Here is a 25,054-nt window from a genome sequence, read left to right on the forward strand (position 1 = left end):
TCTGTGTCTGGCTCTGAGCTTTGTTATGTAGTACCCAAATAAATAAGTTGTGTTCTATCAGATATGATCTAATAAAGGTGTGAGGGCAGTGATCTGCCCCCCGTTTTAGAAACTCCATGGCATTTCAATGTTAACACCAGAGAGGACATATCCAGGAGAGAGCTGGTATCTCTGAGGCTCACTTCACCTTGGGGTTTCTGATGCCGATCCTTTTGCCACCATCACATTGACCCGTACAAGTCCTGTGACATCCCCAGTATGGACACTGGCTCCTTTTCTTCATGTGGTACCAGTAAAACAAAGGTGGATCATTAAAGTAAAATTTTATTAAAGATTCATAATTAACATGAAGGAAATAAGGAAATCATAACATCACAACTTAGAACCTGAGCCCTGTAGTCAGACAGATCTGAGGTGTGAATTTTGGCTTGGCCAACTTTTATTTCTGTGATCTTGAGCAAGTCATTGAACTTTTCTGTATCAAATTTCTTCATATTAAAACTAAGAATTATAGTACTGACCACACTGAGCTGCTTTAAGGATTTGATGAGAACAATAGAACATGCTAGATGCCCAAAGAATTGGCTATAATTAAACATAGAACAACAGTAATCTGGCTGACGTGTAAGGCTACTCTCCATAACTGTTAGCCTATTTTTATACTGTAGGTACCATCCAAGTACCAAACTTTCAAGAACATACCTCAAAATCCAGACCCAAAAAAGAATGGCACTCTTGCCCTTCTTGTCTCTTAAAATGCAAACTTTATTTGCTTCGCATTCTTCTCCAAAGTATTAAACATATGGTATTTCATCTGTCTCCATAAAATTTTAAAGCAGATACAGATGTTCTTCTCTACGAAGTGTTGGATTTAGAGTCAGAAGACCCGGTTGTGAATTCTGCCTCCTCCACTTATTAACAGTGGGATCTGAATCAACTGGCTTCATCTCTCTGAGCCCTGGTGTCCCCATCTGCAAAGGAATGACAACGATGTGATGATGGTGGTGGTGGCAATTATGACAATGATGGTGAGACAAGGACATCTACCTCACAAGCTTGTTAGGAGGATTGTATGAGCTATTATGTGACAACAGTTGCAATGCATAAACTGTAAAGTCCCCACTGGTCTTATTATTTATGATTGGGGGAACCAAATCTCACGGCATGGAGAAGTGGCTCAGGGTCACCCACAGTCAGATTGTACCCATGAATGTCAAATTGGGACACTTCCAATGGAATGACCACTTGTACAACCTCAGGACTTTGTTATCCTTTGGCCAGAATCTGGTCCAACTTCAAGATGAAGCTTCCATATGACCTCTAGACCAGGTATGAGAAAAGCACATTGATTTCTTTTTAATCTTATATTCCTTTAACAACAGTGTGTTCCACACAGGCTGTGCAAGGCTAAATCAGCAAATACGTCAGTGGCAAGGCCCTCACTTTATTATAGTCTACTAAAAGTAGAACAACCTTAACAATGATGTAGTTTTAAAGCTTCCTTATAAACATGAGGCTATTGAGGCTCTGACTGACTAAACAGCTTCTTGCATCTCCCTCAGGGGAAGGGAGAAAAGTGGAACGTGAGCTCCAATTTTCCAGATCCCCAGGCTAATGCTCTGAGTCTTGTGTAACTCTCTGGCATAAATAAGGCACCTTCATCATGCTACTAATTCTTTCATACTTCAAATAGGATTGCCCTGTGACTTGATAAGATAGTTTGCTTAAGGTATTAGATGGGTATTAAAGAGCTATTCCGCCTTCTTCAATTCCTGCTTTGGTGGGATACCCATGGGCAAGAAGAGGCCCAGCACCTTCACATCTGTATGGTTTTAGTGTGATGGACAGTCATCCCTCCACAAAAAAAAACAGTATTTAAGCTTTTAACTTAATTAATGCACTATCTTAATTAAGGCTTCTTTGGCTAGGTGAAATAAATTGAGGGATTTATTGAAAAGCTCCTGGAGTGTCTCACAAAATTGAAGCAACCATTGAACAGCCCAAACTTGGCAAAGGAGATACCCAAAGAGGCTCTGGGGATTTCCTTAGTAAAGCCAAAGGCCGTGAACCTGTAGAGCTGCATTGTCCAGGAAGTAGACACTAGCTATTAAATTTAAAATTAAATAAAACATAACTTAAATGAAAATTTCCACAGTCACACTTGCTGCATTTCAGGTACTTGGTGTCTACCTGTGGCCACTGTATTGGACAGTGCAAGCTACAGAACATTTCCACCACCTGCAAAAGTTCTACTGCAGAGCACTGCTCTCATTGGATGCCTTGAAAGTGCCTCTATCCACAGACCCCCAGACTCTGTGTCACCCTATTCCAATTCTCCAATTCCTATTCCAAGGGAGAATTTGGCCAGGTTTAGATTGTGTCTATATTCTGGAACAATCAGCTATGATCAGGGTGGCCCAGATCATTTCAAACAGGCCTCCTTGACTAGGGTGGGGGATACAGGGATCCTTCTCAGAAAAGGAGTATGGTCATGCCACCTCCTAGTCTCACCAAGTGCGGTACCTAAACAACGCTCTCCTGTGTCAGGCCACCCCAACCTTTCCTGTTCAACCTCCTGACCCCCACGGCAGCTTGGGCTGATGAAATGGAGGATCTGGGAGGTGGAGAAAAGCTCCGCCCACGACTCCAGAACACGTGAGTGATAGATTCAGGGTTGCAGCCCACTTCCTGTGTCCTGTTTGTTACATTCAAGATGCTTCTTTCACATTCCTCTTAAAATCTAATTTATTAGGAAGGGTATTAATATTTATTTTCTCATTTTTCATTTTGGACAGTCTTCTGGAAACATCCTAGTGAATATCAACCCTCTTTACGAAGTCCCACTGGGTATGTCAATAGGAACAAAAGACAAAACACCATTTTTATGTCTCTTCATCTCGAGGTATAACCCAATGTCTCTAATGTGTCTGGGCTTGTGTATGCCAAAGGGATGGCTTATTTTGAATCTAGAGAACCCTCTGAATGCAGGATGTGTTTTTTAGAACACAAGTTCAGAGGAGAGACAGAGAAGCAGAAGAGGATTCATTTAGGAGCTTTTGTCCCTTCTATGAAAAGCATCTGCGCTCATAACAAAGAAACTGAACACACAAGCTAATTATTGGAGCCATTTTTAATTAACCTGGCCAGCTAATGTAATCCCTGGAACATTTTTCTTCCATAGGAGTTTTTCTTCAGGATGAAAACCTCATTGGTTTTCGCATTCATTGGATCTGTGTTGACTGAGCATCGTCAAACCCTTGTATCAAGTGGATGTGTTTGCACATCTAGGTCACTTAAGAGGGCCGAGGAGGGCTGAGGGATTTTGTTTCCCCCACTGCTGACAGTTTCTCCTTGAGTTTGTCTCCCTGTAGACTTCATTTTCTTAGGTTTCCCACAGAACACTCAGGCTTTGGGTCTTATCGTGTCTAAACTCGGTGCATACCCTGGCCCAAAGATGCCCTCAGCCCAGGAGTGGCAATGCATCACCTGTCTGCACAGCCAGTGGCATTCTGAGGATGCACGCACCTGAAAACCCTCCAAGGCAGCGGTTCTCAGCCTTGACTGCACATTAGAATTGCCTGAGGAGCTTTTAAAAAGACCCAGTCCAGCTGCACTCGAGGCCAATTAAATCGGAATGTCTAAGGGTGGACCAGCATCAGTAATTTTTATAGCTCCCCAGGTGACTGCAAAGATGCATTGAGTGGCAAGTTAGTGGACAGAAGCATGAGTGCCACCTGGAGTTTGTTAGAAGCACAGGCTTTCTACCTCAGACCTATAGAACAAGAATTTGCATTTTTAATAAGATATCCCAGGTGACTTGGGGCTGGCCTGGTGGCATAGTGGTTAAGTCTGCATGGTCTGCCTTGGTGACCTGGGGTCAGAAGGTTTGGATCCCAGGTGCAGAACTACACACTGCTCATCAAGTTGTGGCAGCATCCTACATACAAAATAGACAAAGATTGGCAAAGATGTTAGCTCAGGGCCAATCTTCCTCACCAAAAAAAGAAAGAAAGAAAAAAAAGGAAAGATATCCCAGGTGACTCATAGTATATTCAAGATTGAGAAGTACAGCTCAACCAGTGGCTCTCAAGCTTGAGCATGCATCAGAAGCACCTGGAGGGCCTGATAAAATGTAGATTGCTGGGCCACACCCTCAGAGTTCCTGATTCACAAGGTCTAGGGTGAGGCTTTGCACTTCTGACAATGATGTAAAGCTGATGATCCCAAGTGATGCTGATACCATGCAGGAACCAGATTTTTAGACACACTGCTCTCTAAGGCATACTTTATCCCCAATTCATTTATTCTCCCAATAACATCTTTTTATGTCTTTTTTTTTTTTTTGAGGAAGATTAGCCCTGAACTAACATCTGCCACCAATCCTCCTCTTTCTTGCTGAGGAAAACTGGCCCTGAGCTAACATCCAGGCCCATCTTCCTCTACTTTATATGTGGGACGCTGCCACGTCATAGTTTGCCAAGCGGTACATAGGTCTGCACCCGGGATCCAAACCAGTGAACCCCAGGCTGCTGAAGTGGAATGTGCAAACTTAACTGCTGTGCCACTGGGCTGGGCCCCCAACACTTTTTGGAAGCACAATAATATTTCGAGGCACAGCAGATATTCCAGTAAACAAGGAGATGATCCCTGTCTTCATGGAACTTAAATTCTAGAGGAGGTCCAGACAATAAATTAAAAAATCAATTAAATCACTGAAACAAATATTACAGATCATCTTAAGTCATTATGAAAACAATATATGAGTGATGAGAGAGGGGGTGACTAAAGGATATCATTTTAGGTTAAACAGTCAGGTAAGGACTCTCTGCAGGCTGGCATTTGAGCACAGACATGGTGAGTGAAGGTTTAAAAAGCACAGTAAAGAACAAGAGAAATTTGATTCTAGGCAGAAGGTAAAGGAAATGTAAGTGCCCTGACCCAAGGTGGGGCTTAGTAAACTCCATGTAGGATGGGAAGGCTAGAAGGAGAGTTCCCTTCTTCATCCTTGAGATCCACAAGCTATGGGCTGAATGATTTTGGGAACTCTTCCTTTCCTTTCACAGCCTGTTTACTCCTCAAGCTTCCCTGTAGCATTCTTTGGAAGATTAAAATTTCATTAAGAACTTAGTTCACGCTCTATTCACACTGAAGTTACATTTGCTTGCTGGCATTCGGTCTCCAAGGGGGAAAGAAAACAGAACTTTCCAACAACAGTGGGTGAGCCATCCATCTTTACTGAACCTTGTAATAGAGACACATGAAGGAGGAGATGTTTTCTCTGCCATCAGGAAACCCCCAGCCAGATAGGACAGAAAATGGCAGGAGAAAATAGCAAAGAATGAAGAAAGAAAGAGAGCAGAAATGGCTACATAGCTATGAATTGTGAGGTAGGAGTGATGACACCAAGATGGCGACTTAGGTAGTTCCTGACTTCACTCCCTCTCACAAGAAAAACAACTATTCGTGGATAAGACACCACTGAGAAAATGCTAGAACACATCAGTGAGGCTGAAGCACCCGCCTGCACCACAGAGACTGAAACAAACCACATTAGAAGAGTAATAGGAGCAGCAGCAGTGTGACAGCATTGCCCCTCCCCCAGCACTGCAGGTCACTTCTTGGGAGTCCTCACTCTGGTCTTGCCTCAAGGGGATCAAGAGGGAATCTGTGGGAGTTGACCACTAGGAATCAGACTGTGATGGAGAAGAGGGAGAAGCTTGCAACAACCAGTACTTGGGTCTCGACAGACTGAGTTCCTACCTGCAGCACCCAAGTAGAAGCCCCAACCAGCAGCACCACTCACCTGCAGAGCACAGACAGTGGCACAGTCTGAGCAGGGAACATGGCAGGGTGTAGGTCTGCCTGATTTGGGACCTCAAGTGAAGACCTTTGCTGGACCTTGAGCCTGATCTCCCCATCCACACCCACCCCCACTGCTGCCCAGGCAGGGGAGCTAATTCATAGCCCTGACCAATGCTGAGCATAGCTCCTGGCCCAGGTGGACCACAAAGCCTGCCTGGAGAGTTTGGTGCACAGGTCAGCTTGAGTAGCTCTCCAAATAAGGATCTTGTCAGACTTAGGATCTGTTCTGTGGCTCCCCCGCCTCCCTGTACACAGAAGATAATCCATAGCCCTGCCCTCTGCTAAATATAGCCTCCAACCCTGCTAACCAGGAATCCTAACCAAAGCTCCTGGGAATCTTCGTAGCACACCCTGAAGGCCTGATTACAGTGGCATTTATACAGAGAACAAGCAGCTATCTATGGAGCCAAGATGGTGGCCCATCTCTCCAAGGAGCTTAGCAGGCAGGTCTGTCTGATTTGCTTATCAAAGATCTTGCTGGCCGTGGGGCCTGTTCTTTAGCCTGACCTCGCAGGGAAGTTAATGTATAGCCCTCCCCAAAGTGAAATACAGCCTCCAGCCTGACAAGACCAGGAAACCTAACCAGAGCTCTCAAGAATCTGTGTAGCCTATCTTGAAACTCCAATTAGAGCAGCACATGAGTAGAGAACATGGCCCATAGCCCTACCTATCTGTAAAGCTAGGACAGTGGCTAGTGAGGCCAGAGAACTTGGTACATAGTTCTGCCTAATTTGACTTCCAAACAACAGCCTTGCAGCTCGGGCAGAAAAACTAGTTCACAGCCCCAGTCACTGCTAAATACAGCCTTCAGTCGGCACAACCAGGGCACCTAACCAGAGCACACAGGAAGCTGTGTAGCCCATCCAATGCCTTGCTAACAGTGACATTTGAACAGAGAGCAAAGCCCAGGACTTTCCCTGTGTGCAGAGCAAAACCTGTGACCCTGTCTGGCCAGAAAATTCAGTGCACAGCCTAGCCTGATTCAGTTCCCCAAACAACAAGCCATGCAGGCCTTGGTGCCTGTTCTGCTGCCCCATCAAGGCAGGGGAGCTAAATCATATCCCTGCCTACTGCTGAGTATAGTACCCAGTCTCAACATCTAGGAAGCCTGACCAAAGAACCCAGGCAACAGCATAGCCCATCCTCCAGCCTCATCTGGGCAAAGAACCAAGGTAGTGGTATTATTTAACTGTTCTTAATGAGCAACAAGACCCTCTCATGTCAGAGCTTGGGCAGAGGCCTTGCCTAAATAGACCATGATAGCAAACCCCACCTGCCCAAGGACATTACAAACTGACATGTGTAGAAATCCAAATGCAAAGATACCAACACGAAAAATCAGGGATCAATTTTAAAAAAGGTAAACATGACACCAACAAAAGAAACTAATAAACTTCCAACAACTGACCCTAAAGAAATGGAGAGCTATGAACTGTCAGACAAAGAATTCAGAATAATCCTCCTAAAAAAGTTTAGTAGACTACAAGAACACGCAGATAACAAACAAAATTAGGAAAACAATGCATGAGCAAAACAAGTTCAACAAAGAAACAGAAACCATCAAAAACATAGGCAGAAATCCTAAAGGTCAAAAATACATTGAATGAACTAAAAAATTCATTAGAGTTCTTCAACAGCAGACTCGACCATGCAGAAGAAAGAATCAGTGATCTAGAAGACAGGGTGTTTGAAATTATCTAGTCAGAGGAGCAAAAAGAAAAAAGAATGAAAAAGAGTGAAGAAAGCCTACAAGACCAATTGGACACAATCAAAAGAAAAAATATCCTGTATTATGGGAATCTCAGAAGGAAAAGAGAAAGGGACGGAAAGTGTAGTTAAAGCAATGATGGCTGAAAACTTCCCAAACCTTGGAAGAGAAATGGACATTCAGATCCATGAGGGCTAAAGGATCCTAAATAGGGCTACATCGAGACACATTATAATTGTCAAAACTCAAAGACAAAATTTTGAAAGCAGCAAGAGGAAAAGAAGTTACATGAAAGGGAATCCTCATAAGACTATAGGCAGATATCCTAACAGAAATTTTCAGGCCAGGTGAGAATGAGATGATATATTCAAAATACTGAATGAAAACCAAGAATTCTATACCCAGCAAAGCTGTTATTCAAAGATTAAGGAGAGAGAACAACTTTCCTGAATAAAGGCTGAGAGAGTTCATCAACACCAGACGTGCATTACAAAAATTGCTAAAGGGAGTACTACGAGTGGAAGTAAAAGGACACTAATTAACATTGTAAAAATATATGAAGGTAGTGTAAAACTCACTGGTTATGGTAAATGTATAATCAAAGATAGATTCTAAAAAAAAATAAAAATAAATTTAAAAAAAGATAGATTCCGTAATATGGTTATGATGGTGCATAATTTGCTTCCAACTCTAGTTTAAAATTAAAAGTTAAAAAGCAAACATAGTAAAAATAACATAAATAAAATAATCTGTTAACAGATACAAAAAAATATGTAAATTGTAACATCAATAACCTGTAATGTGAGGGGCAGGAGAAGTATAAGTATAATGTATAGGAATGCTAACGAAGTTAAGTTGTTATCACTTTAAAATAGGATGTTATAATTTCAAGATATTTTTATGTAAGTCTCGTGGTTATCACAAAGATAAAATCTACAGTAACTACACAAAGGAATATGACAATCAAGTCTAAGCAGACCAATACCAAAAGGATTCAAAAGACAAAAAAATCAGGATAAGTAACAATGGATCAACAAAACAGTCAGAAAACAATTAGCAAAATGACAATAGTCCATTCTTACCTATCAATAATTACTTTAAGTGTAAATGGATTAAATTCTCCAATCAAAAGACATAGAATGGCTGAAGGGACTAAAGAAACGTGATCCAACAATATGCTGCCTACAAGAGACTCACTTTAGCTTTAAAGACACATATAGACTGAGAATGAAGGAATAGAAAAAGATATTTCAAGAAAATGGTAACCAAAAAGAAGCAGGAAATAGCTATACTTATACCAGACAAAATAGACTTTAAAAATGGTAAAAAGAGACAAAGAAGGTCATTATATAAAGATAAAGGCATCAATCCTTCAAGAAGATATGATAACTGTAGTATTTATGCACCTTATATCGGAGCACCTCAACATAGAGGAAAAATAAACAGCAATACAATAATAATTGGGAAGTTTAATATCCCATTCTCAATAATGGATAGATCAGGCAGACAGAGAATCAATAAGGAAAGAGCAGATTTGAACAACACTATAGACCAGATGGACCTAACAGACATATACAGAACATTCTGTCCAACAACAGCAGAATACACATTCTTCTCAAGTGCACATGGAACATTTTCTAGGATAGATTATATGTTAGGCAACAAAACAAGTCTTAGTAACTTCAAGAAGATAGAAATCATGCTGACTATCTCTCTGACCAAAATGGTATGAACCTAGAAATCAATAGCAGGAGAAGAACCGAATAACTCACAAATACATGGAAATTAAACAATGCTCTCCTGTGCCACCAATGGATCAAAGGAAAAATTAAAGGAGAAATAGAAAAGTATCTTGAGACAAATGAAACTGGAGATGCAACATACCAAAATTTACGGTTCCAGTTCCAGGAGGGAAGTTCATAACAATAAATGCATACATTAAGAAACAGATATCAAATAAACAAGCTAATTTCAGGCCTCGAGGAATTAGAAAAATGAAAACTAAGCCAAAAGTTAGCAGAAGGAAGGAAATGATAGAGATCAGAGCAGAAATGAACAAAACAGAGAACAGGAAAACAATAGAAAAGATTAACAAAGAGCTGGTTCTTTGAAAAGGTAACCACAATTGACAAACCTTTAGCTAGACTAACCAAGGAAAAGAGAGGACCCAAATCAACAAAATTATAAATGAAGGAGACGTTACATCTGGTACCACAGAAATATAAAGGATCACAAGAGGCTACTATAAACAACTGTACCAACTAGAAATGGAAATATTCTTAGAAAATCTGAAGAGACCAATTTAGTAAGGAGATTGAATTATTAGTAATGAAAAATCCCCCAACAAAGCGAAGCCCAGGACCAGCTGGCTTCACTGGTGAATTTTACCAAATATTTAAAGAAGCGTTAGTGTCAAACCTTCTAATCCTCCAAATAATCAAATAGAGGGAACACTCTCAAACTCATTTACAAGGCCAGCGTTACCCTAATGCCAAAGCCACAAAAGGACATTATAAGAAAAGAAAACTGTAGGCCAATATCCCTCATGAATTTAGATACAAAAATTCTCAGTAAAATACTAGCAAACCAAAGTCAGCAGTACATAATAGGATCATTCACCATGATCAAGTGGGATTTAGCCCTAGGATGCAAAGATGATTCGACATATGTAAATCAGTAAATATGATACTATCACATTAATAGAATGAAATCTAAAAATCATAGGATCATCTCAATAGATGCAGAAAAAGCATTTGACAAAAGTCAACATCCATTCATGATAAAACTCTTAAGAAACTGGGCCTGAAGGAATGGACCTCAACATAACAGAGGCCATATGTGACAAGCCCACAGCTAACATCATACCCAACTTACCCAATGGTGAAAGCTTGAAAACTTTTCCTCTGAGGTTAGGAACAAGACAAATGTGCCCACTGTCACCACTGTTATTCAACACAGTGCTGGAAGTCCTAGACAGAACAATCAGGCAAAAAAAAAAAAAAAAAGAAAGGGAAATTAAAGGCCCCAGAATTCAAAAGGAAGTAATATTGTCTGCATTTGCAGGTAACAAGATTTCAGATAAAAAGACTCCACCAAAAAACTGTTAGATCTAATCAACGAATTTAGTAAAATTGTAGGGTACAAAATTAGCATATAAAAATCAGTAGTGTTTCTATACACTATCAACAAATTATCTGAAAAATAAAGAAAATGTTCTCACTTACAATAGCATCAAAAACAATAAAATACTTAGGAATAAATTTAACCAAGGCGGTGAAAGATCTCTACACTGAAAAGTACAAAGAAATTGGTGAAAGAAATCAAAGAAAACACACATAAATGGAAAGGTTTCCCGTGTTCATGGATTGGAAGAATTAAGAGTGTCGAAATGTCCATACTACCCAAAGCCATCCATAGAGCCAATGCAATCCCTATCAAGATTCCAATGGCATTATTTACAGAAGTAGAAAAAACAATCCTAAAATATATGGAACCACAAAAACGCCTGAACAGCCAAAGTAATTCAGAGAAAGAACAAAATGGGAGGCATCATATTTTCTGATTTTAAGCTATATTATAAAGGTGGAGTAATCAAAACAGTTTGGTACTGGCATAAAAACAGACACATAGACCAATGGAACAGAACTGAGAGCCTAGAAATAAACCCGTGCATATATGGTCAACTAATATTCACCATGGAGCCAAGAATACTCAATGGAGAAAAGATAGTCTCTTCAATAAATGGTGCTGGGAAAATTAGATACTCACATGTAAAAGAATTAAGCTAGACCCCTATCTACCATCGCTCACAAAAATTAACTCGAAATGGATTAAAGATTCAAATGTAAGACCTGAAACCATAAAATTACTAGAAGAAAACACTGGGAAAAAGCTGCTTGAGACAGATCTTAGCAATGCTTGTTTGTATATTCAAAAATAAACAAGTGGGGGGCTGGCCCCGTGGCCGAGTGGTTAAGTTCGTGCGCTCCGCTGCAGGCGGCCCAGTGTTTCGTTAGTTCGAATCCTGGGCGCGGACATGGCACTGCTCATCAGACCACGCTGAGGCAGCGTCCCACATGCCACAACTAGAAGAACCCACAACGAAGAATACACAACTATGTACCGGGGGGCTTTGGGGAGAAAAAGGAAAAAATAAAATCTTTAAAAAAAAAAATAAACAAGTGGGATTACATCGAACTAAAAAGCTTCTGCACAGCAAAAGAAACAATTAACAAAAAGACAATTTATAGAAAGGAAAATATTTGTAAATCATACATCTGATAAGAGGTTACTATCCAAAATAAATATGGAACTATTACAACTCAATAGCAAAAAAATGCATAATCCAATTTAAAAATGGGCAAAGGACTTGAATAGACCATTTTCCAAAGAAGATATTCAAATGACCAACAGGTACCTGAAAAGGTGTTCAACATCACTAATTAGGGAAATGCAAATCAAAACCACAATGAGGTATCACCTCACACCTGTTAGAATGGCTATTATCAAAAAGACGAGAGCTATATGTTAGTGAGGATGTGGAGTAAAGGGAACCCTTTTCACTGTGGGTGGAAATGTAAATTGGTGCAGCCACTATGGAAAACAGTATGCAGATTCTTCAAAAAATTAAAGCTAGAATTATCATTGACCCAGCAGTCCCACTTCTGGATATATATCCAAAGGAAATGAAAACACTATGTGTAAGACATATCTGCACCCCCATGCTCCATTGTAGCCACGTTTACAATAGCCGAGACACGGAAACAACCTAAGTGTCCATTGATGAATGAATGGAAAAAGAAATCGTGAGATACACATTCACACCCACCCATACACACACGCACACACACACACACACACAATGGAATATTATTCAGCCATTAAAAAAGAAGGAAATCTTGCCATTTGCAGCAATGTGAATGGACCTGAAAGCATTATGCTAAGTGATGTATCAGACAGAAAAAGACAAATATCGTATGATTTTACTTACTGTGGAATCTTTAAAAAAATTCATAGAGAAAGAGAACAGATTTGTGGTTACCAGAGTCAGGTACTCTGTGTGTGCGTGTGTGTGTGTGTGTGTGTGCACGCATGCATGTAGGGGGATTGGATGAAGGCGGTCAAAAGGCACTTAATTTCAGTTATAAGGTAAATGGGTCCTGGGGACGTAATGTGCAACATGTTGACTCTAGTTAACACTGCTGTATGGTATATTTAAAAGTTGCTAAGAGAGTAAAACCTCAAAGTTCTCATCACCAGGAAAATTTTCTTTTTTTGTGTATCTATGAGATGATGGATATTAACTACATTTATTGTAGTAATCCTTTCACAATATATGTAACTCAAGTCCTTATGCTGTACAGCTTAAACTTAGACAACGCCGTATGTCAATTATATCTCAATAAAACTGGAAAAAAATCATAGGGTACATGACTGGGAGATGCTCCAAAGACTGAAGCAGTCTGAGAGGTCTACCTGGAAGCGGTGGTGTTTCAGATAGGCCTTAAGGGAGTAGCACTGGAGTAAGATGGTATGTATATAAATGGTCCATATAATTTTGTCTGTTTGTTTAGATGAAGAGCTAGATGCATAAAGTCTGAAGATGATAGTAACAAACAAACTTTAAACACGTTGTCTTCCAGAGTTTACAGGTCTCATCAATTCTGCAAAATATTTTCACTCCTCATTTCCCTCCTGACTTCGCTTCCAGGAAGCACAGAGCCAAAATTAAACCCACTTAGAGAAAACATATTTGCCTGAGCTTTATATGTAATGATTTGCTTCTTTCGTCGACAGCCTTAATATCATAATGATGATATTTTTTAAATTATCCCAAGTGGGAAATTCTTGATCTAGATCAACCAGATCTAGATTTGAAAGTTCTAGCATGTTCTAGCTTTGAAAGAATAAATAAATCTTACGGTCACTGAACATCCATTTCTTCATATAAAATGGACAGTTTTTTAAATGGCTATTTTACCGGTTTGTTGTATCACACACACAAAAAACACCAGCATGTGAAAGCAAGGGGGTTAGTTCATGGCATATGGCAAATGCTCTATAAATGCTGGCTCTCTTCCTGCTGCATTGTGCGATTTGCCATCTCTGCTTTCTACCCCAGTCCGAACAACAAAGAGCCTCTCCTATGTATGACTGGGAGATATTCCCATATGCTTAGATCTAACGGATGTCCCACCTCCGGCTCCTTTCCATTCCAACCCTAGTTAAATGCTGCATAAACAATCCCCAGCCCACACACATTTTCCCCCTAACTTCCCCCTAGTTAAATAACAGATGCCATTGTCTTCTATTAGGCTCATTAGAGATGTTTAATCATCCGAGCCTCTATGGTTGCACAACCATAAACGCGATGGCCTTACCAGAGTGTGGGGAATGCCTGGGCTCAGGTTTCGTGAGTCCTAAAATTGATGAGCGAGTTGCCAGTGGCTCTGAGCCCCACAGCCTCTTGTCGAGGGAATCCCCCCTTCCTGATTTGGACATTCTCTGTTCCTTATTATATTCGGAATGGCAAGGAATATTTCACAAACCTACTTCCCCTCCTTTAACTCTCTATCATCCCAAAAGGGACATCTTCGGTCAACAGCTGTTCATAAGTGAGTAATATAAAAAGATGCATTTAGAGTGTTCCTTTAACAGCCTAAGAGAACAGCAAGGCAGCCATGAAGCTGGGATTATGCTTGGAACCCCAGCCAGTGAGAGCAATGAATAGGAATGAGGGTTATTTCAGTCCAATTCTATGAGGATTCCCGAGTATGCGGAGTCCTCCACCACCCGTTCCCAAGCTCCATCTCCAGCTCCCAGGCTGACCAAGTTGACCTCATAGGTAGAAGCCAGTGCATGCCCAGGTGACCCAGTGACAGCAAGGGTACAGACCCCAGATTGACACCCAGCTGCTGCTCTCAGAACCTTCACTTATCTGAAGATTTTGAAGCATCTGTACCTGGCCTTCATGGTGTCTGCTTCTGAATATCTGTTCATAGGTCTGACTCCTGGAGCTGGGTCTGCCTCAGGGACACATCTGTGGATTCCTGGCACATCAGGCATTCACGTTCATGTCTAGCCCCTGTGGGCACCAGACATAGGCTTCTCCTCACACTCCTCTGTGTCCTACTGCAGCAGACGCTTTCAGTGCTGAGTAACAGCCCCTTGACCTAACTGTTGACAGCACTATTCACCCTGAGAGCTCCCAAACTGAATTATTGCACAGGGCAGAGGGTCCTGGCTGATGGGTAACAATAGCCCATCACAGCCCCAACATCCTATGGCCTTTTGGTTCATTCTCTGTCTTTGTCTGTCTGTCTGTCTCTCCCGTCTCCTTTTTTCTTTCCTTCCTTTCTCCTCAACTCCATATAGATATAGAAATACAGATATGGATATAAATATAGAGATGTTAAAGTGGGATTCACAGATGAAAAGCATCGTACCTGAGAGATTGTTGGAAATGCAGGATCTCGGGTCCCATTCCAGACCCGCTGGAGCATATTCTGGATTTTAAAATGATCTTCAGGTTATTCAAATGAATACTAAAATTTGCGAAGCACTGGTCTGGATTATTTTATGCATAGGAAAAAGGACTGACCCAAAGAAGCCCATTGGCCTTCTGCCTTCCCCCTCCTTTCAGATAAGGATGGCGGCTCTAGGATGGAATGGAGTAGACAAGACTCTTTTTTTTAAATATAAGGGGAAAACTGCCTAATGCGGTTCCCATGTTATATTTCATTGTCTGACATCAAGAATCATTCAATTAATTAACTTGGAAAACAAGTTACTTGAAACGACTGAATGCAGGTTCGTTTTGCTGCTCAAACACCAGCAGGGCCAGAAAGAATCATTTCCTGCAAGATTCCTTTTGCCACACAAAGGAAGTCATTCTTGAGGAAAAAATAAACAGCCCTAATATAATTGCTTTTCATTTGAACTCATGCAGGAAGTTGCCAAATGTTTGCACTCACCCATTCTATCAAAAAGAGGCTTCCTTGCCATAATTAAAATATATGATGGCTGCTCCATCGGCCACATCGTGACACTGGGCCAGGCATTGACAATTTCCCAGCTAAACCCCCTGAGCAGGTGTTGGGCCGTTGAAGTTGGGATAGGCTTTGTGCATGAAAGTGGACCAACTTCTTTACTTTACAGGACACACACACACACACGTGCACAAGTAGGCACAAGCACACGCATGGGGGCTTCAAGGAGTTGTCCCGTCTGGAATTCTATTACAAACCCCTCAACTCTGAACGCAAGGCTTTTGCTATGTCTTTTAAAAAATATATGAGCATTTCTTTGATTAAAAGATTGGAAGTTGAGAAAAAAAAGTTCATTCTAGCCGTATTATCTGTTGACCTCCCTCCCTCCTATCCTACCTACCTACTTACCTGACTTAGAAGCGATTGTTTAAAACCACGAAACATTCATTTGAGAAAACTCGGATGCACCCAGCATGGGACATAATCTTCCATGTAAATTCTGTAAATGGTAGCTGATGTTTGGCTCTGCACATCATGGCATTAAGGATTATTCATTCCTTTGAGTTCTGACTAATTTTGCTCCTTTGGGTCATCTGTAATCACATTGTAAAGATAGTTGGCAGGGCATAATTTGTAGCTTTTCTCTGTAAATGGCCACCATTTTGGAATCCTGAGCATCTTCTTCTTCCTGCCCGTATTTCCTTTGAGTTCAGCAAGGGAAGAATTTCTTTTTCAGTCTTCAGAGGCCCCAGGAACCTACCTGTGGGCTTCTGGTGTTGATTTACTCCAGGTTTTATAAATCATTCCTCTCTTTCTGAGACAGAAACCTACCTATTGCTGTTCACCAAGTTACAAGGGAGGAAGGAAATGCCTAGGATCACACAGAGGCAAATCCCACAAATCAAAGGAGGAGGGATGTCACATCTCCTAATACAAGTGACACTTCCTTATATCAACCCAAATGCTCATTTTTTGCAGCACACGCATCATCCAATTTGATCATCATCACAACCCCATAAACGGGCAAGTCTGACACCTTTAATTACATCTTCTAGAAAAACAAAAGCTCAGGGCTCAGAGAGAGAGAATGGACTCATTGGCCTGAGGTCACCTTCTGAGGGCCTGCTGAGAGACCCTGGTCTGAATGATTCCATGGCTGGGAAAATGACCCCAAGAAGCACATCAAGCCCCTGTCTGCTCACTTTTCATTCCAGATCATTCCAGGCTGGCTTTGCTGAAGAAATGAGGTGGTGTGTAGACGCACATGGGTCTGGAAGTCAGGTCTTCAGTAAATGGTCTTGCTTGTGCTACAGCCACCATGTATGGAACATGTTTATTTCTAGTGCTAAACTTTATCTTCTTGGCTGTGGGTTTCTCTCTCACCTTTTAAACTCACACACATGCAGCCTCTTTGACCACTAATACATTGTGATGGCTTCAAAGCAAGTCCCCATAAATGGAAGTTGCTCTTTAATTATTCAGAAACATGACAAAACCCATCATCAGTCCCCAGGTCTGACTCACCCTGGGACCCCAGCAGCAGTGCAGGCATTTACTCCCAAACCACTGCTACTTGGATGAGAATAATGGCAGATGCCTGGGTTTCCTCAGCAGCCAACCCAAGTCTAAACCCACCCCTCGGGGGTCTGCCCCTCTTTCTGTTGCATGATGGGAAGACAAGGGTTTTCAACCGGTGCTATGAGGCCAGGGAACCACCTCCCCCCAACACGTACACACTCACACATTCACAGGCTCACATCCAAAGTGTAAATCCATCTGTCTGTTAGGAAGAAGACTGAGAATGAAGAATCCTTAAGCTACTATTCATACCACTGCTAATGTAATCAAAAATAGAAACCTGTTTGCCCCACTGCTTTTACTATATTTTCCTAGTGATGGTTAGAGACTCAGTGCCTCTCCTTACTCTACCCTTCCCTATCCATCCCTTTGCTTTGAGCACTTAGGTTTTGCTAAGTCTTATACTGGGCTCTGGGTGATGGAGATGAGCATCACCAACCCCTTCCCTGAAAGAGAGACAGATCACACCAATCTCTAATGTGAGACTCTAAAAATAACAGCTGGAGGTGGTCCACGTTACTTTGGGGCTGGGTACCATGCCAAGCCCATCCATCACTCATGTGCCTCACCTAGTCAAGGCCACACCCCAACCCAGGAGTTAGGCTCCACTGTCATCTCCATTTCACAGATGAAGAAACCGAGGCCTGGAGATGTTTAGGACTTTGCTCAAGCATAGCTAGAGTGACTGCTATGGTCTAAATGTTTGTGCACTTGTAGAATTTATATGTTGAAATCCTAACACCTAATGGGATGGTATTAGACTGGGGGGCTTTGGCACGTGCTATGTCACGAGGGCAGAGCCTACATGAGTGGGATTAGAGCCCTTATAAAAGAGGCTCCAGAGAGTTCCATAGCCCTTTCCACCATGTGAGGATACAGTGGGAAGGTGCCAGTTATGAACCAGGAAGAGAGCCCTCTCCCTCACCAGAAGGCGGCCATGCCTGAGCCTTGATCTCAGGCTTCCCAACCTCCAGAACTGTGAGCAGTACATTTCTGTTTTTAGGACATGCAGTCGGTGGTATTTTGTTATATCAGCTCAAACAGACTAAGACAGTGGTCCATAAGCTGGCCATCCCAACATCCTACTATATAGAAGCAACCACAGAATATTATAGGGGCACAGAGGAAGCCCCCAAATTGAGACAGAGATGAAGTTGAGTCTGGGTAGGAGGCTCTCCCCAAAAGGAGATACCTGAGGTCAGCGCTGAAAAACGAGCAGGAATTAGTCAAGGAAAGGTGGGTGGAAAGAGCCTCCCAGTAGAGGGAGGAGTGGCACAGGCAGAGGCATGCCAGTGTAGAGCAGGGGTGAATCTTCAGGATGTTCCTTATGGCTGGAGGGGGTGGATGTGGAGGGAGGGGGAGTAGGAAGCAAGAGAGGGCAGAGCAGCCTCAGGATGGGATCTGCTCAGCTGTAGAAGGTGGTGGGTGTTAGGGGGCAAAGTCCCCCAGGAGAGATGTGTGGGGCCACTTCCAGTATTCTGATGTAATGTGACCCTACATCCATGCCTCACATACAGCACACACCCTGAGCAGGCAGTTGTGGAGGGCCAGAGACCCAAGCAGAGCCTACGGGCTCAGGAAAAACAACCAGATGATGGGGTGGGTGGGGTGCAAGCGTAGTTTCAAGGGGAACATCCCAGGGTGGGAGAATATTTTTTGTTCCAAGGTTAAAGGAGGCAAAGTGTTCAGAAAGGACAGTCCATGGTGGCATGTGGGCCAAGAGTAAGAGACAGGCTGCCCTGGGGCCTGGTGGGCTTAGGGACATGGATGACCCAGAGAGGGCAGTCAACAGGAGGACCCTGCCTGCCTCTGAGAGAGGGGCCTGCACCTCATGGGGCTGGGGGAGATCTGCAGCCCTCCTCTCCTGAACAATAAAAGACAGCAGTGCACCAGTCCTTACAGGCCAAACGCTGCATGTCAATGCTTTCCGTAAATGGAAGTTCTTTGCACTATGTCTATAATGCACTCTAAGTGAGCATGAAAGAGCGAGCTGACAGTTTTGGGTCACGGGCGCCATCCCCGGGGGTAGACGCAGGCAGTGTGACATGGGAAGACTGAGGAGGAGGTGGGGACCTGAGGAGGGCTAGGGAAGGGAGGTTCGCCCCAGCAGGATGAAGACCAGACCATTCCCTTTGGGAGGCAAGGAGAATGGTGACAGGAGAGAGAGGCAGAGATGGAAGAGAAGGGAACGTGGCCTTCTCATCTCCATGGAGAGGCTTTGGGAAAGTGGGCCAGGATGCCAGTGTGCAGCTGAGGGTGGACCTGCCTGGGCTCAGGAGGGAATGAGAGAAAATTACAAACTGAGACCCAGGAAAGAAGAGAAGAGTGAAGACACGGGTTCAGAGGCACAGCAGCAGCTAAGTCATCCCCAGCCATTCGACGGAAATATAGAAGGTGCAAGAAATGGGGATGTGGAACCCACAGATTCCATCTTCTGTGTGTCACTTAGTGGGTTATTTCCTCAAGGCCAGAGCCAAGTATACCTGGAATGAGCCCCCTCCTCTTCCTACTGGGGGGACCTCACATTCATGCCTTTTCTGTTGCACCCTCCAGCTCTGCTGGGGAACGTGGACCCCAGAGGTGGACTCTGACAACACTGAACCTTGACATTAACACCTCCTCCAAGACAGTGAGACTGTATTCTACACCCCAATACCTGGAGTCCTGTGCTGGCCCAGGTTCAGAAGGAGAAGGAACCATGACGGGGCAATAATGTCAATGTGTACCTGAAGCCATGTTGAAGCTGACTCAACTCCCCTGGTGCCAAGCCCGCCCTGAATATAGATGCTGGTCTAGATGCAGCCAATCTCCCCCATGGACAGCAGGATTTATACCCTCGTGGCCTTACCCTTACCCTACCTGGGACCCCAGCCTGGCACCCATCATATCATTGTGTGGGCTCCCCAGGTCCTACTCCCAACTAAGTCTCTTTCCCTCCCTCATCCCACCAGCCTCTGTGGAGGCTCCCATAGGCCTCACAGTGATGCACAAATCTGTCCAACTCCCTTCTTTGGCTCTCACTCTATCACAAGGTATGTCATCCTCCCTTCCAGGTTGTGTATTCATAGACAGGAGACTGCACCTTCTGGGTCCTCATGACTGATAGAAATATTGATCTGGCAGTGCTAACAAGGTCAGATTCACTTTCCACGTGACCATTTTGAGAGATCACCTCCTTCCCACCCATTGGGAATTCTCTCCATAGGAGGTCAGTTCATGAGACACGGAGACGAAGAAGGAGCTAACAAAGGAAGTAGGCAGAATAGGAGAATGGCAAGTGCTCCCTTCAGAGTGAGACATATTGGTTTGAATTCTGCCTCTAACTTGTACCACTCTAATACTCTGAACGGTTTTCTTAGGGATGAGAGCAACTCAACGAGAGCTACCTAAATAAGTTATCGTCATGATACAGGAGGACCTACCACGCATGTAGCCTGTTGTGAGCATTGTATAGACTTGACTCTCCTTTGATCCTTGTGTCATCCTTGGAAACTAGGGACTATTCCCATTTCACAGATGAAGGGAGTCAGGCTTAGAGAGAGAGGAGACCTGAGCAAGGTCACATGGTGTCTTAACACCAGAACCGGTATTTGGACCTTGGACTGGACATCACCAGAACCCATACACTTTCTCTACCCCACAGTGGCCTCCCTCTTTACCTCTCGTGCCCATAGTAGGAGGAAATGTCAAGTATAATTCCTGAATCTTGAGCTTAGAAAGTCAGGCCAGGAAAGTGTAGCAAATATAGTACACATGGCATATCTGGTGGGAAGCTAAAAAATGTCAAGTTTTGAAACCATGAATTATTTTCCTTCTGTTTCCTCAAATCAGCTCAAGCCCATCTGTGTGTGGTTTTCCTAAGGCAATGTGCTGAGAACAAGTTCCATCCAGGTCTTTCCCACCCCCTTAAGCTCCCATGACACTATCTGAAGAAGCATAGAGAACACAAGGGTTGGCAAAATGGGGACTGCCTTGTGGAAGGTTTCATAAACCCTGGCAAGACCTTGAACCTCACTCTTAAATGCCCAGCCTGATGGCAGGTATCTTTGCTCCATTTATAAGAAAACATGCCTTCATTCCTCAATCAGAACAAAATGGAGCTTGTTAAGAAATTCCCCAGGACAACACACTCGAAATTTCTTAAGAAGGTGGGCATGACTGGTATTAGGGAGAAGAAGAGGAGGGAGCATGCTCAGTGTTTTCTGTACATTTTTCCGTTAATCTTCATAGTAACCAGGCAGGATATGTGCTATTATTGCTCCCATTTTCCAGATAAGCCCCGTAGAATATATTTTTGTCACCAGTGACTAGTAAAAACCAAAGAACATTCCTTTGGCCAAACACAGACACGTTAGTGGGAGAGCTAGAGATTGAACTCCAGAGCCTGTGAACATTGGAATAGAGATAGACTCCTTAGAGAAAATATAATCCAATTTTCCCATTTCCCATTTCCTAGAAACTGAGTCCCAGACAAAATGATGTGCCCCATAATTGTTTACATAATCTGCTGAGTCTTTGTACTTATTTACTTAGGCTCTTATCTATTCGCACTTCCAATTACATGTCTTTTCTTAAGCGCTCCGAGAGCCACCTCCCTGTAGTAGACCCCTCCAGTATTCTGCCCACATCCTCTTTCCCAGCTGCTGTGAATGCTGGTTGCTCATAGCTCACTGCTGCAATTTTCTCTGGAGAACTGCCCTTGACCGACAGGCGCCAAATGACCACAATGGGGTTGAGAGGTTATTCTCATGCTGTGCCCCCCACAAGGGCAACACTTAGCCAATGGATGACTGATTCATTGGGTCCCCAAAACCCATGCTCCTTACTTCACAATGGCACAACCCTCCAGAGCGCCCCATGAGATCAGGCTAAAACGCGTCTCCGGTTGAGAAAACATCCTTCCTTAGCTTATTTTCTTTTGTCCTTTTCCACTTCCCTCAGTCTCCTTTTCCTAAAAATACTCCTTCAATAAGTCACTTGCACAAGAACCATCCCTGTCTCAGGATCCACTTCCAGGAAACCCGTCCTAAGCTACTGTCCAAGGAAGGAGCCGGACATTGCACAGGCCACAGGCCACAGAGAGTGAACACCAAAGTCTTTGCCTTACAAGTGTCCCTTGGATACTAGAATTTTCAAAATAAGACCTCAGTGCTACTTAAATGCAAAGGGACTTTAAAGACATCCATTTATTTTAGCAGTAGGATGGCCAACACCCAGTGAAGGGAAGCAACTTCCCCAGCTCACACAGACTTGAAATCCAGATCTACTCCCACATATCATAGTACAGTCAGACCGAAGACAAGGCATGTTCCCATTCCCACTGTGGGATGGATGTCACCAGCTCCGGTCTAGATGCGAGGGTTCTCTGTAGTGGACGAGGTGGGGTTAGAGCTCAGAGGGTTGGCATGTTCTGATCTGTCTACTCTCCTGCTGATAAAATGTTGCTTGCAGAATCAAAGCCACACTGTGTGGCCCCACATTTAGGTCCTTTCATACGGCAACGCCCTCAAGCCTTTGCACTTGACATCCCATGCTCCCCAAGGCACCCTGAAGTCCATGCACCCCTCATCTTTTCCTAAGCCCAAGCATGCTGTGCTCTTGCTGGTCCAGACTAGTATATATGTAGAATTACCAGACAAAATACAAACGCCCAGTTCAACATGAATTTCAGAAAAACAGCAAATACATTTTAGTACAAGTATGTCCCAAATATGGCATGGGGCACACTTATACTCCAAAGTTATTTGTTGTTTATATAATCTGGCATATTGTTTATTCCTTCTGCCTGAAACTCCCACCCTACAGAATCTTAGAAAACTCTTCATCCTCCAAAACCAGCTCGAATCGAACCTCTCTCCTCAGGAGCAGAGTGCCCTGGGCTCCGCTCGGCTGGAGCATCACTGCCACAGTGTTATAATGTGTTATCAGGAAGGCCTTCGATGCTGGACTCTCCGGGAACCACATGGGGGCGGGGTCTGTGTCTCCAATTCACACATTTATTCAGGCACACATGCATGCGTTGATTCACTTAATAAATATGTGCTTAGCATCTTCTCTGTGTCCAACATGTATGGGGTGCAGGGTCTACACTGGATTAAAAAAACAGATATGTTGCCTGCCATGATACAACCCAGTGGAGGAAAAAGGTGTTGGACAACTAAATAAACAAATAATTGATTTTAAATTATGAGCAGTCTTGAGAAAGAACAAACTAGAGACTTCAATACAGAATAACGGAGATGGCTAGCAGAGAGAGTGGTCATGGAAGGCCTTTTAAGGAGGGAAGTTTTTTAATGAGGACCTGAGGGACAAAAAGTAGCCAATTGTATGAAGGGCAGAGGAGAGGGGGTTTCAAGAAGAAAGGAGGAAGGCCTGAGGCCAGAAAAATCTTGTCTTGTTTGAACTTGTTAGATGAACTGAGCAGAAAAGAGAAGCATGAGATAAGTATGGAGCCGTAAGTAGGGGCCAGATCATACAGGACCTTACCAACCACGTTGAGGAGGTTATTTGAAGTAAAATGGGAGGCTGTTAAAAGATCTTAAGCAGAAAAATGACGCAACCCAATTTATGTGTTTGAAAGAGCACACACTTCTGTGAGACTCTTTCATCTTTGAATCCTCAACATTCACAATGAATGTACTTAATAAATATATGTTGAATAAATTACTGCTCCCTTGTTTGACCCTTGCCTTCCCCATGTGTAACAGGACCATTGGAACTTCCATCCTGGCACTCTTTCACCCAGGGACGATGGTGTCTCTCTATTGACACGTCCTCGCTGTTAAGAATGCTATTAGAGAGGTATTGCAAACACACAGAACTCCCGTCCTCTTTGAAAGGAGCTTTGGTTTACAAGAAGAGCTGATCTATCATTTAGCAAACTTTTACCAAGTAGCATGTTGACTTTTAAATTAAATGTCAGCACTGGTTTCCACTGGGAATCTGGCCCAGGCTTCTGGAAGGCAAGATCTGATCAGCTACACAGGCCAGACCCCCAGGATGGGGCACCAGAGAAACTGCTCTCAGGAAACATGGTGTGATGGCAGAGTACCCACTCCCAGCATACTGGTACTGAGGCACAAGCGGCCCATCCCAGGAAAGTGTGTGTGTGTGTGTGTGTCCAGCAGGGGTTAGGGGAGATCTTTCCACTGTCATGAAGGAGGAAGAGATGGAGGAGAGAAGGAGGCACTCCACACTCTTCCCCGACAGTCCACCCTCTTCATCCAGTTAAGACACAGTGCTAAAGGTCTTAAGGGACCTTCCGTTGAGGACCTAACACATAGGTACCAAAAAGTCAAATCCTAAGACAGGAGGAGGAAAAGAAAGTAGGGGTTCAGGGAGTCTCCTTTTCTCCTTTTTCCTTCCTCTTGGCTGGGATTTTTCTGGACCTCACTAAAGCCTGTATCCCTTATCTCAGGACTCAAGGATCTCCAAAATCACCCTTAATCGCTCTGAAGTTTTACAGCCTACTGTTCTGCTTCTCTTCTTCAACCCACTTCATCTCCAAAATACCTTACACTGCAGTCAACTTAAATGCCGTTTGCTCAAAAAACTCTCTCCACATTTTTTGTTTTCAGCTCCCAAATGTCAAAATTCTTAGCATCCCCTCTAGGCCCTAAGGTCTTCTGGCTCACCCTACCCTTCTCCTGCACCAGCGGGAAGGTCGGACCACTCTCCCCTGAGCACCCACTGCCTGGCATCTAGACCCTCCTTGCACCTTGCCTGTCGTCCACCTCATGCTGCAGTCAATTACATCCCACGGTGGAGATCAGCTCCTTTAAGAACCAGGAATGCCAGCTCTCCCTTTCTGAATGTGCTGCAGGGTCAGGCCCTATCATTGAAGGAAAGAGAGAAAGGAGGCAGAGAGCAAGACCCGCTAACCAGCATCTCGTTTCATTTTCACAATGACCCCGTCTGA

General features: G+C 43.3%; 1 long non-coding RNA gene across 1 annotated transcript in view; it reads right to left on the minus strand.

The window, feature by feature from the left end:
* Positions 1-422: 422 nt before the first annotated feature.
* Positions 423-25,054, minus strand: part of LOC139042380 (uncharacterized) — a 57,844-nt gene continuing 33,212 nt past the window's right edge. Inside the window, exons 2-3 of the long non-coding RNA XR_011499069.1 lie at positions 10,445-10,539; positions 423-971 (exon numbers count right to left, since the gene is read on the minus strand). This is a non-coding gene — a long non-coding RNA (uncharacterized lncRNA). The remainder of the gene's footprint in view (positions 972-10,444; positions 10,540-25,054) is intronic.

Source organism: Equus asinus, chromosome 28 (genome assembly GCF_041296235.1).
Source record: "Equus asinus isolate D_3611 breed Donkey chromosome 28, EquAss-T2T_v2, whole genome shotgun sequence".
NCBI lineage: Eukaryota > Metazoa > Chordata > Mammalia > Perissodactyla > Equidae > Equus > Equus asinus.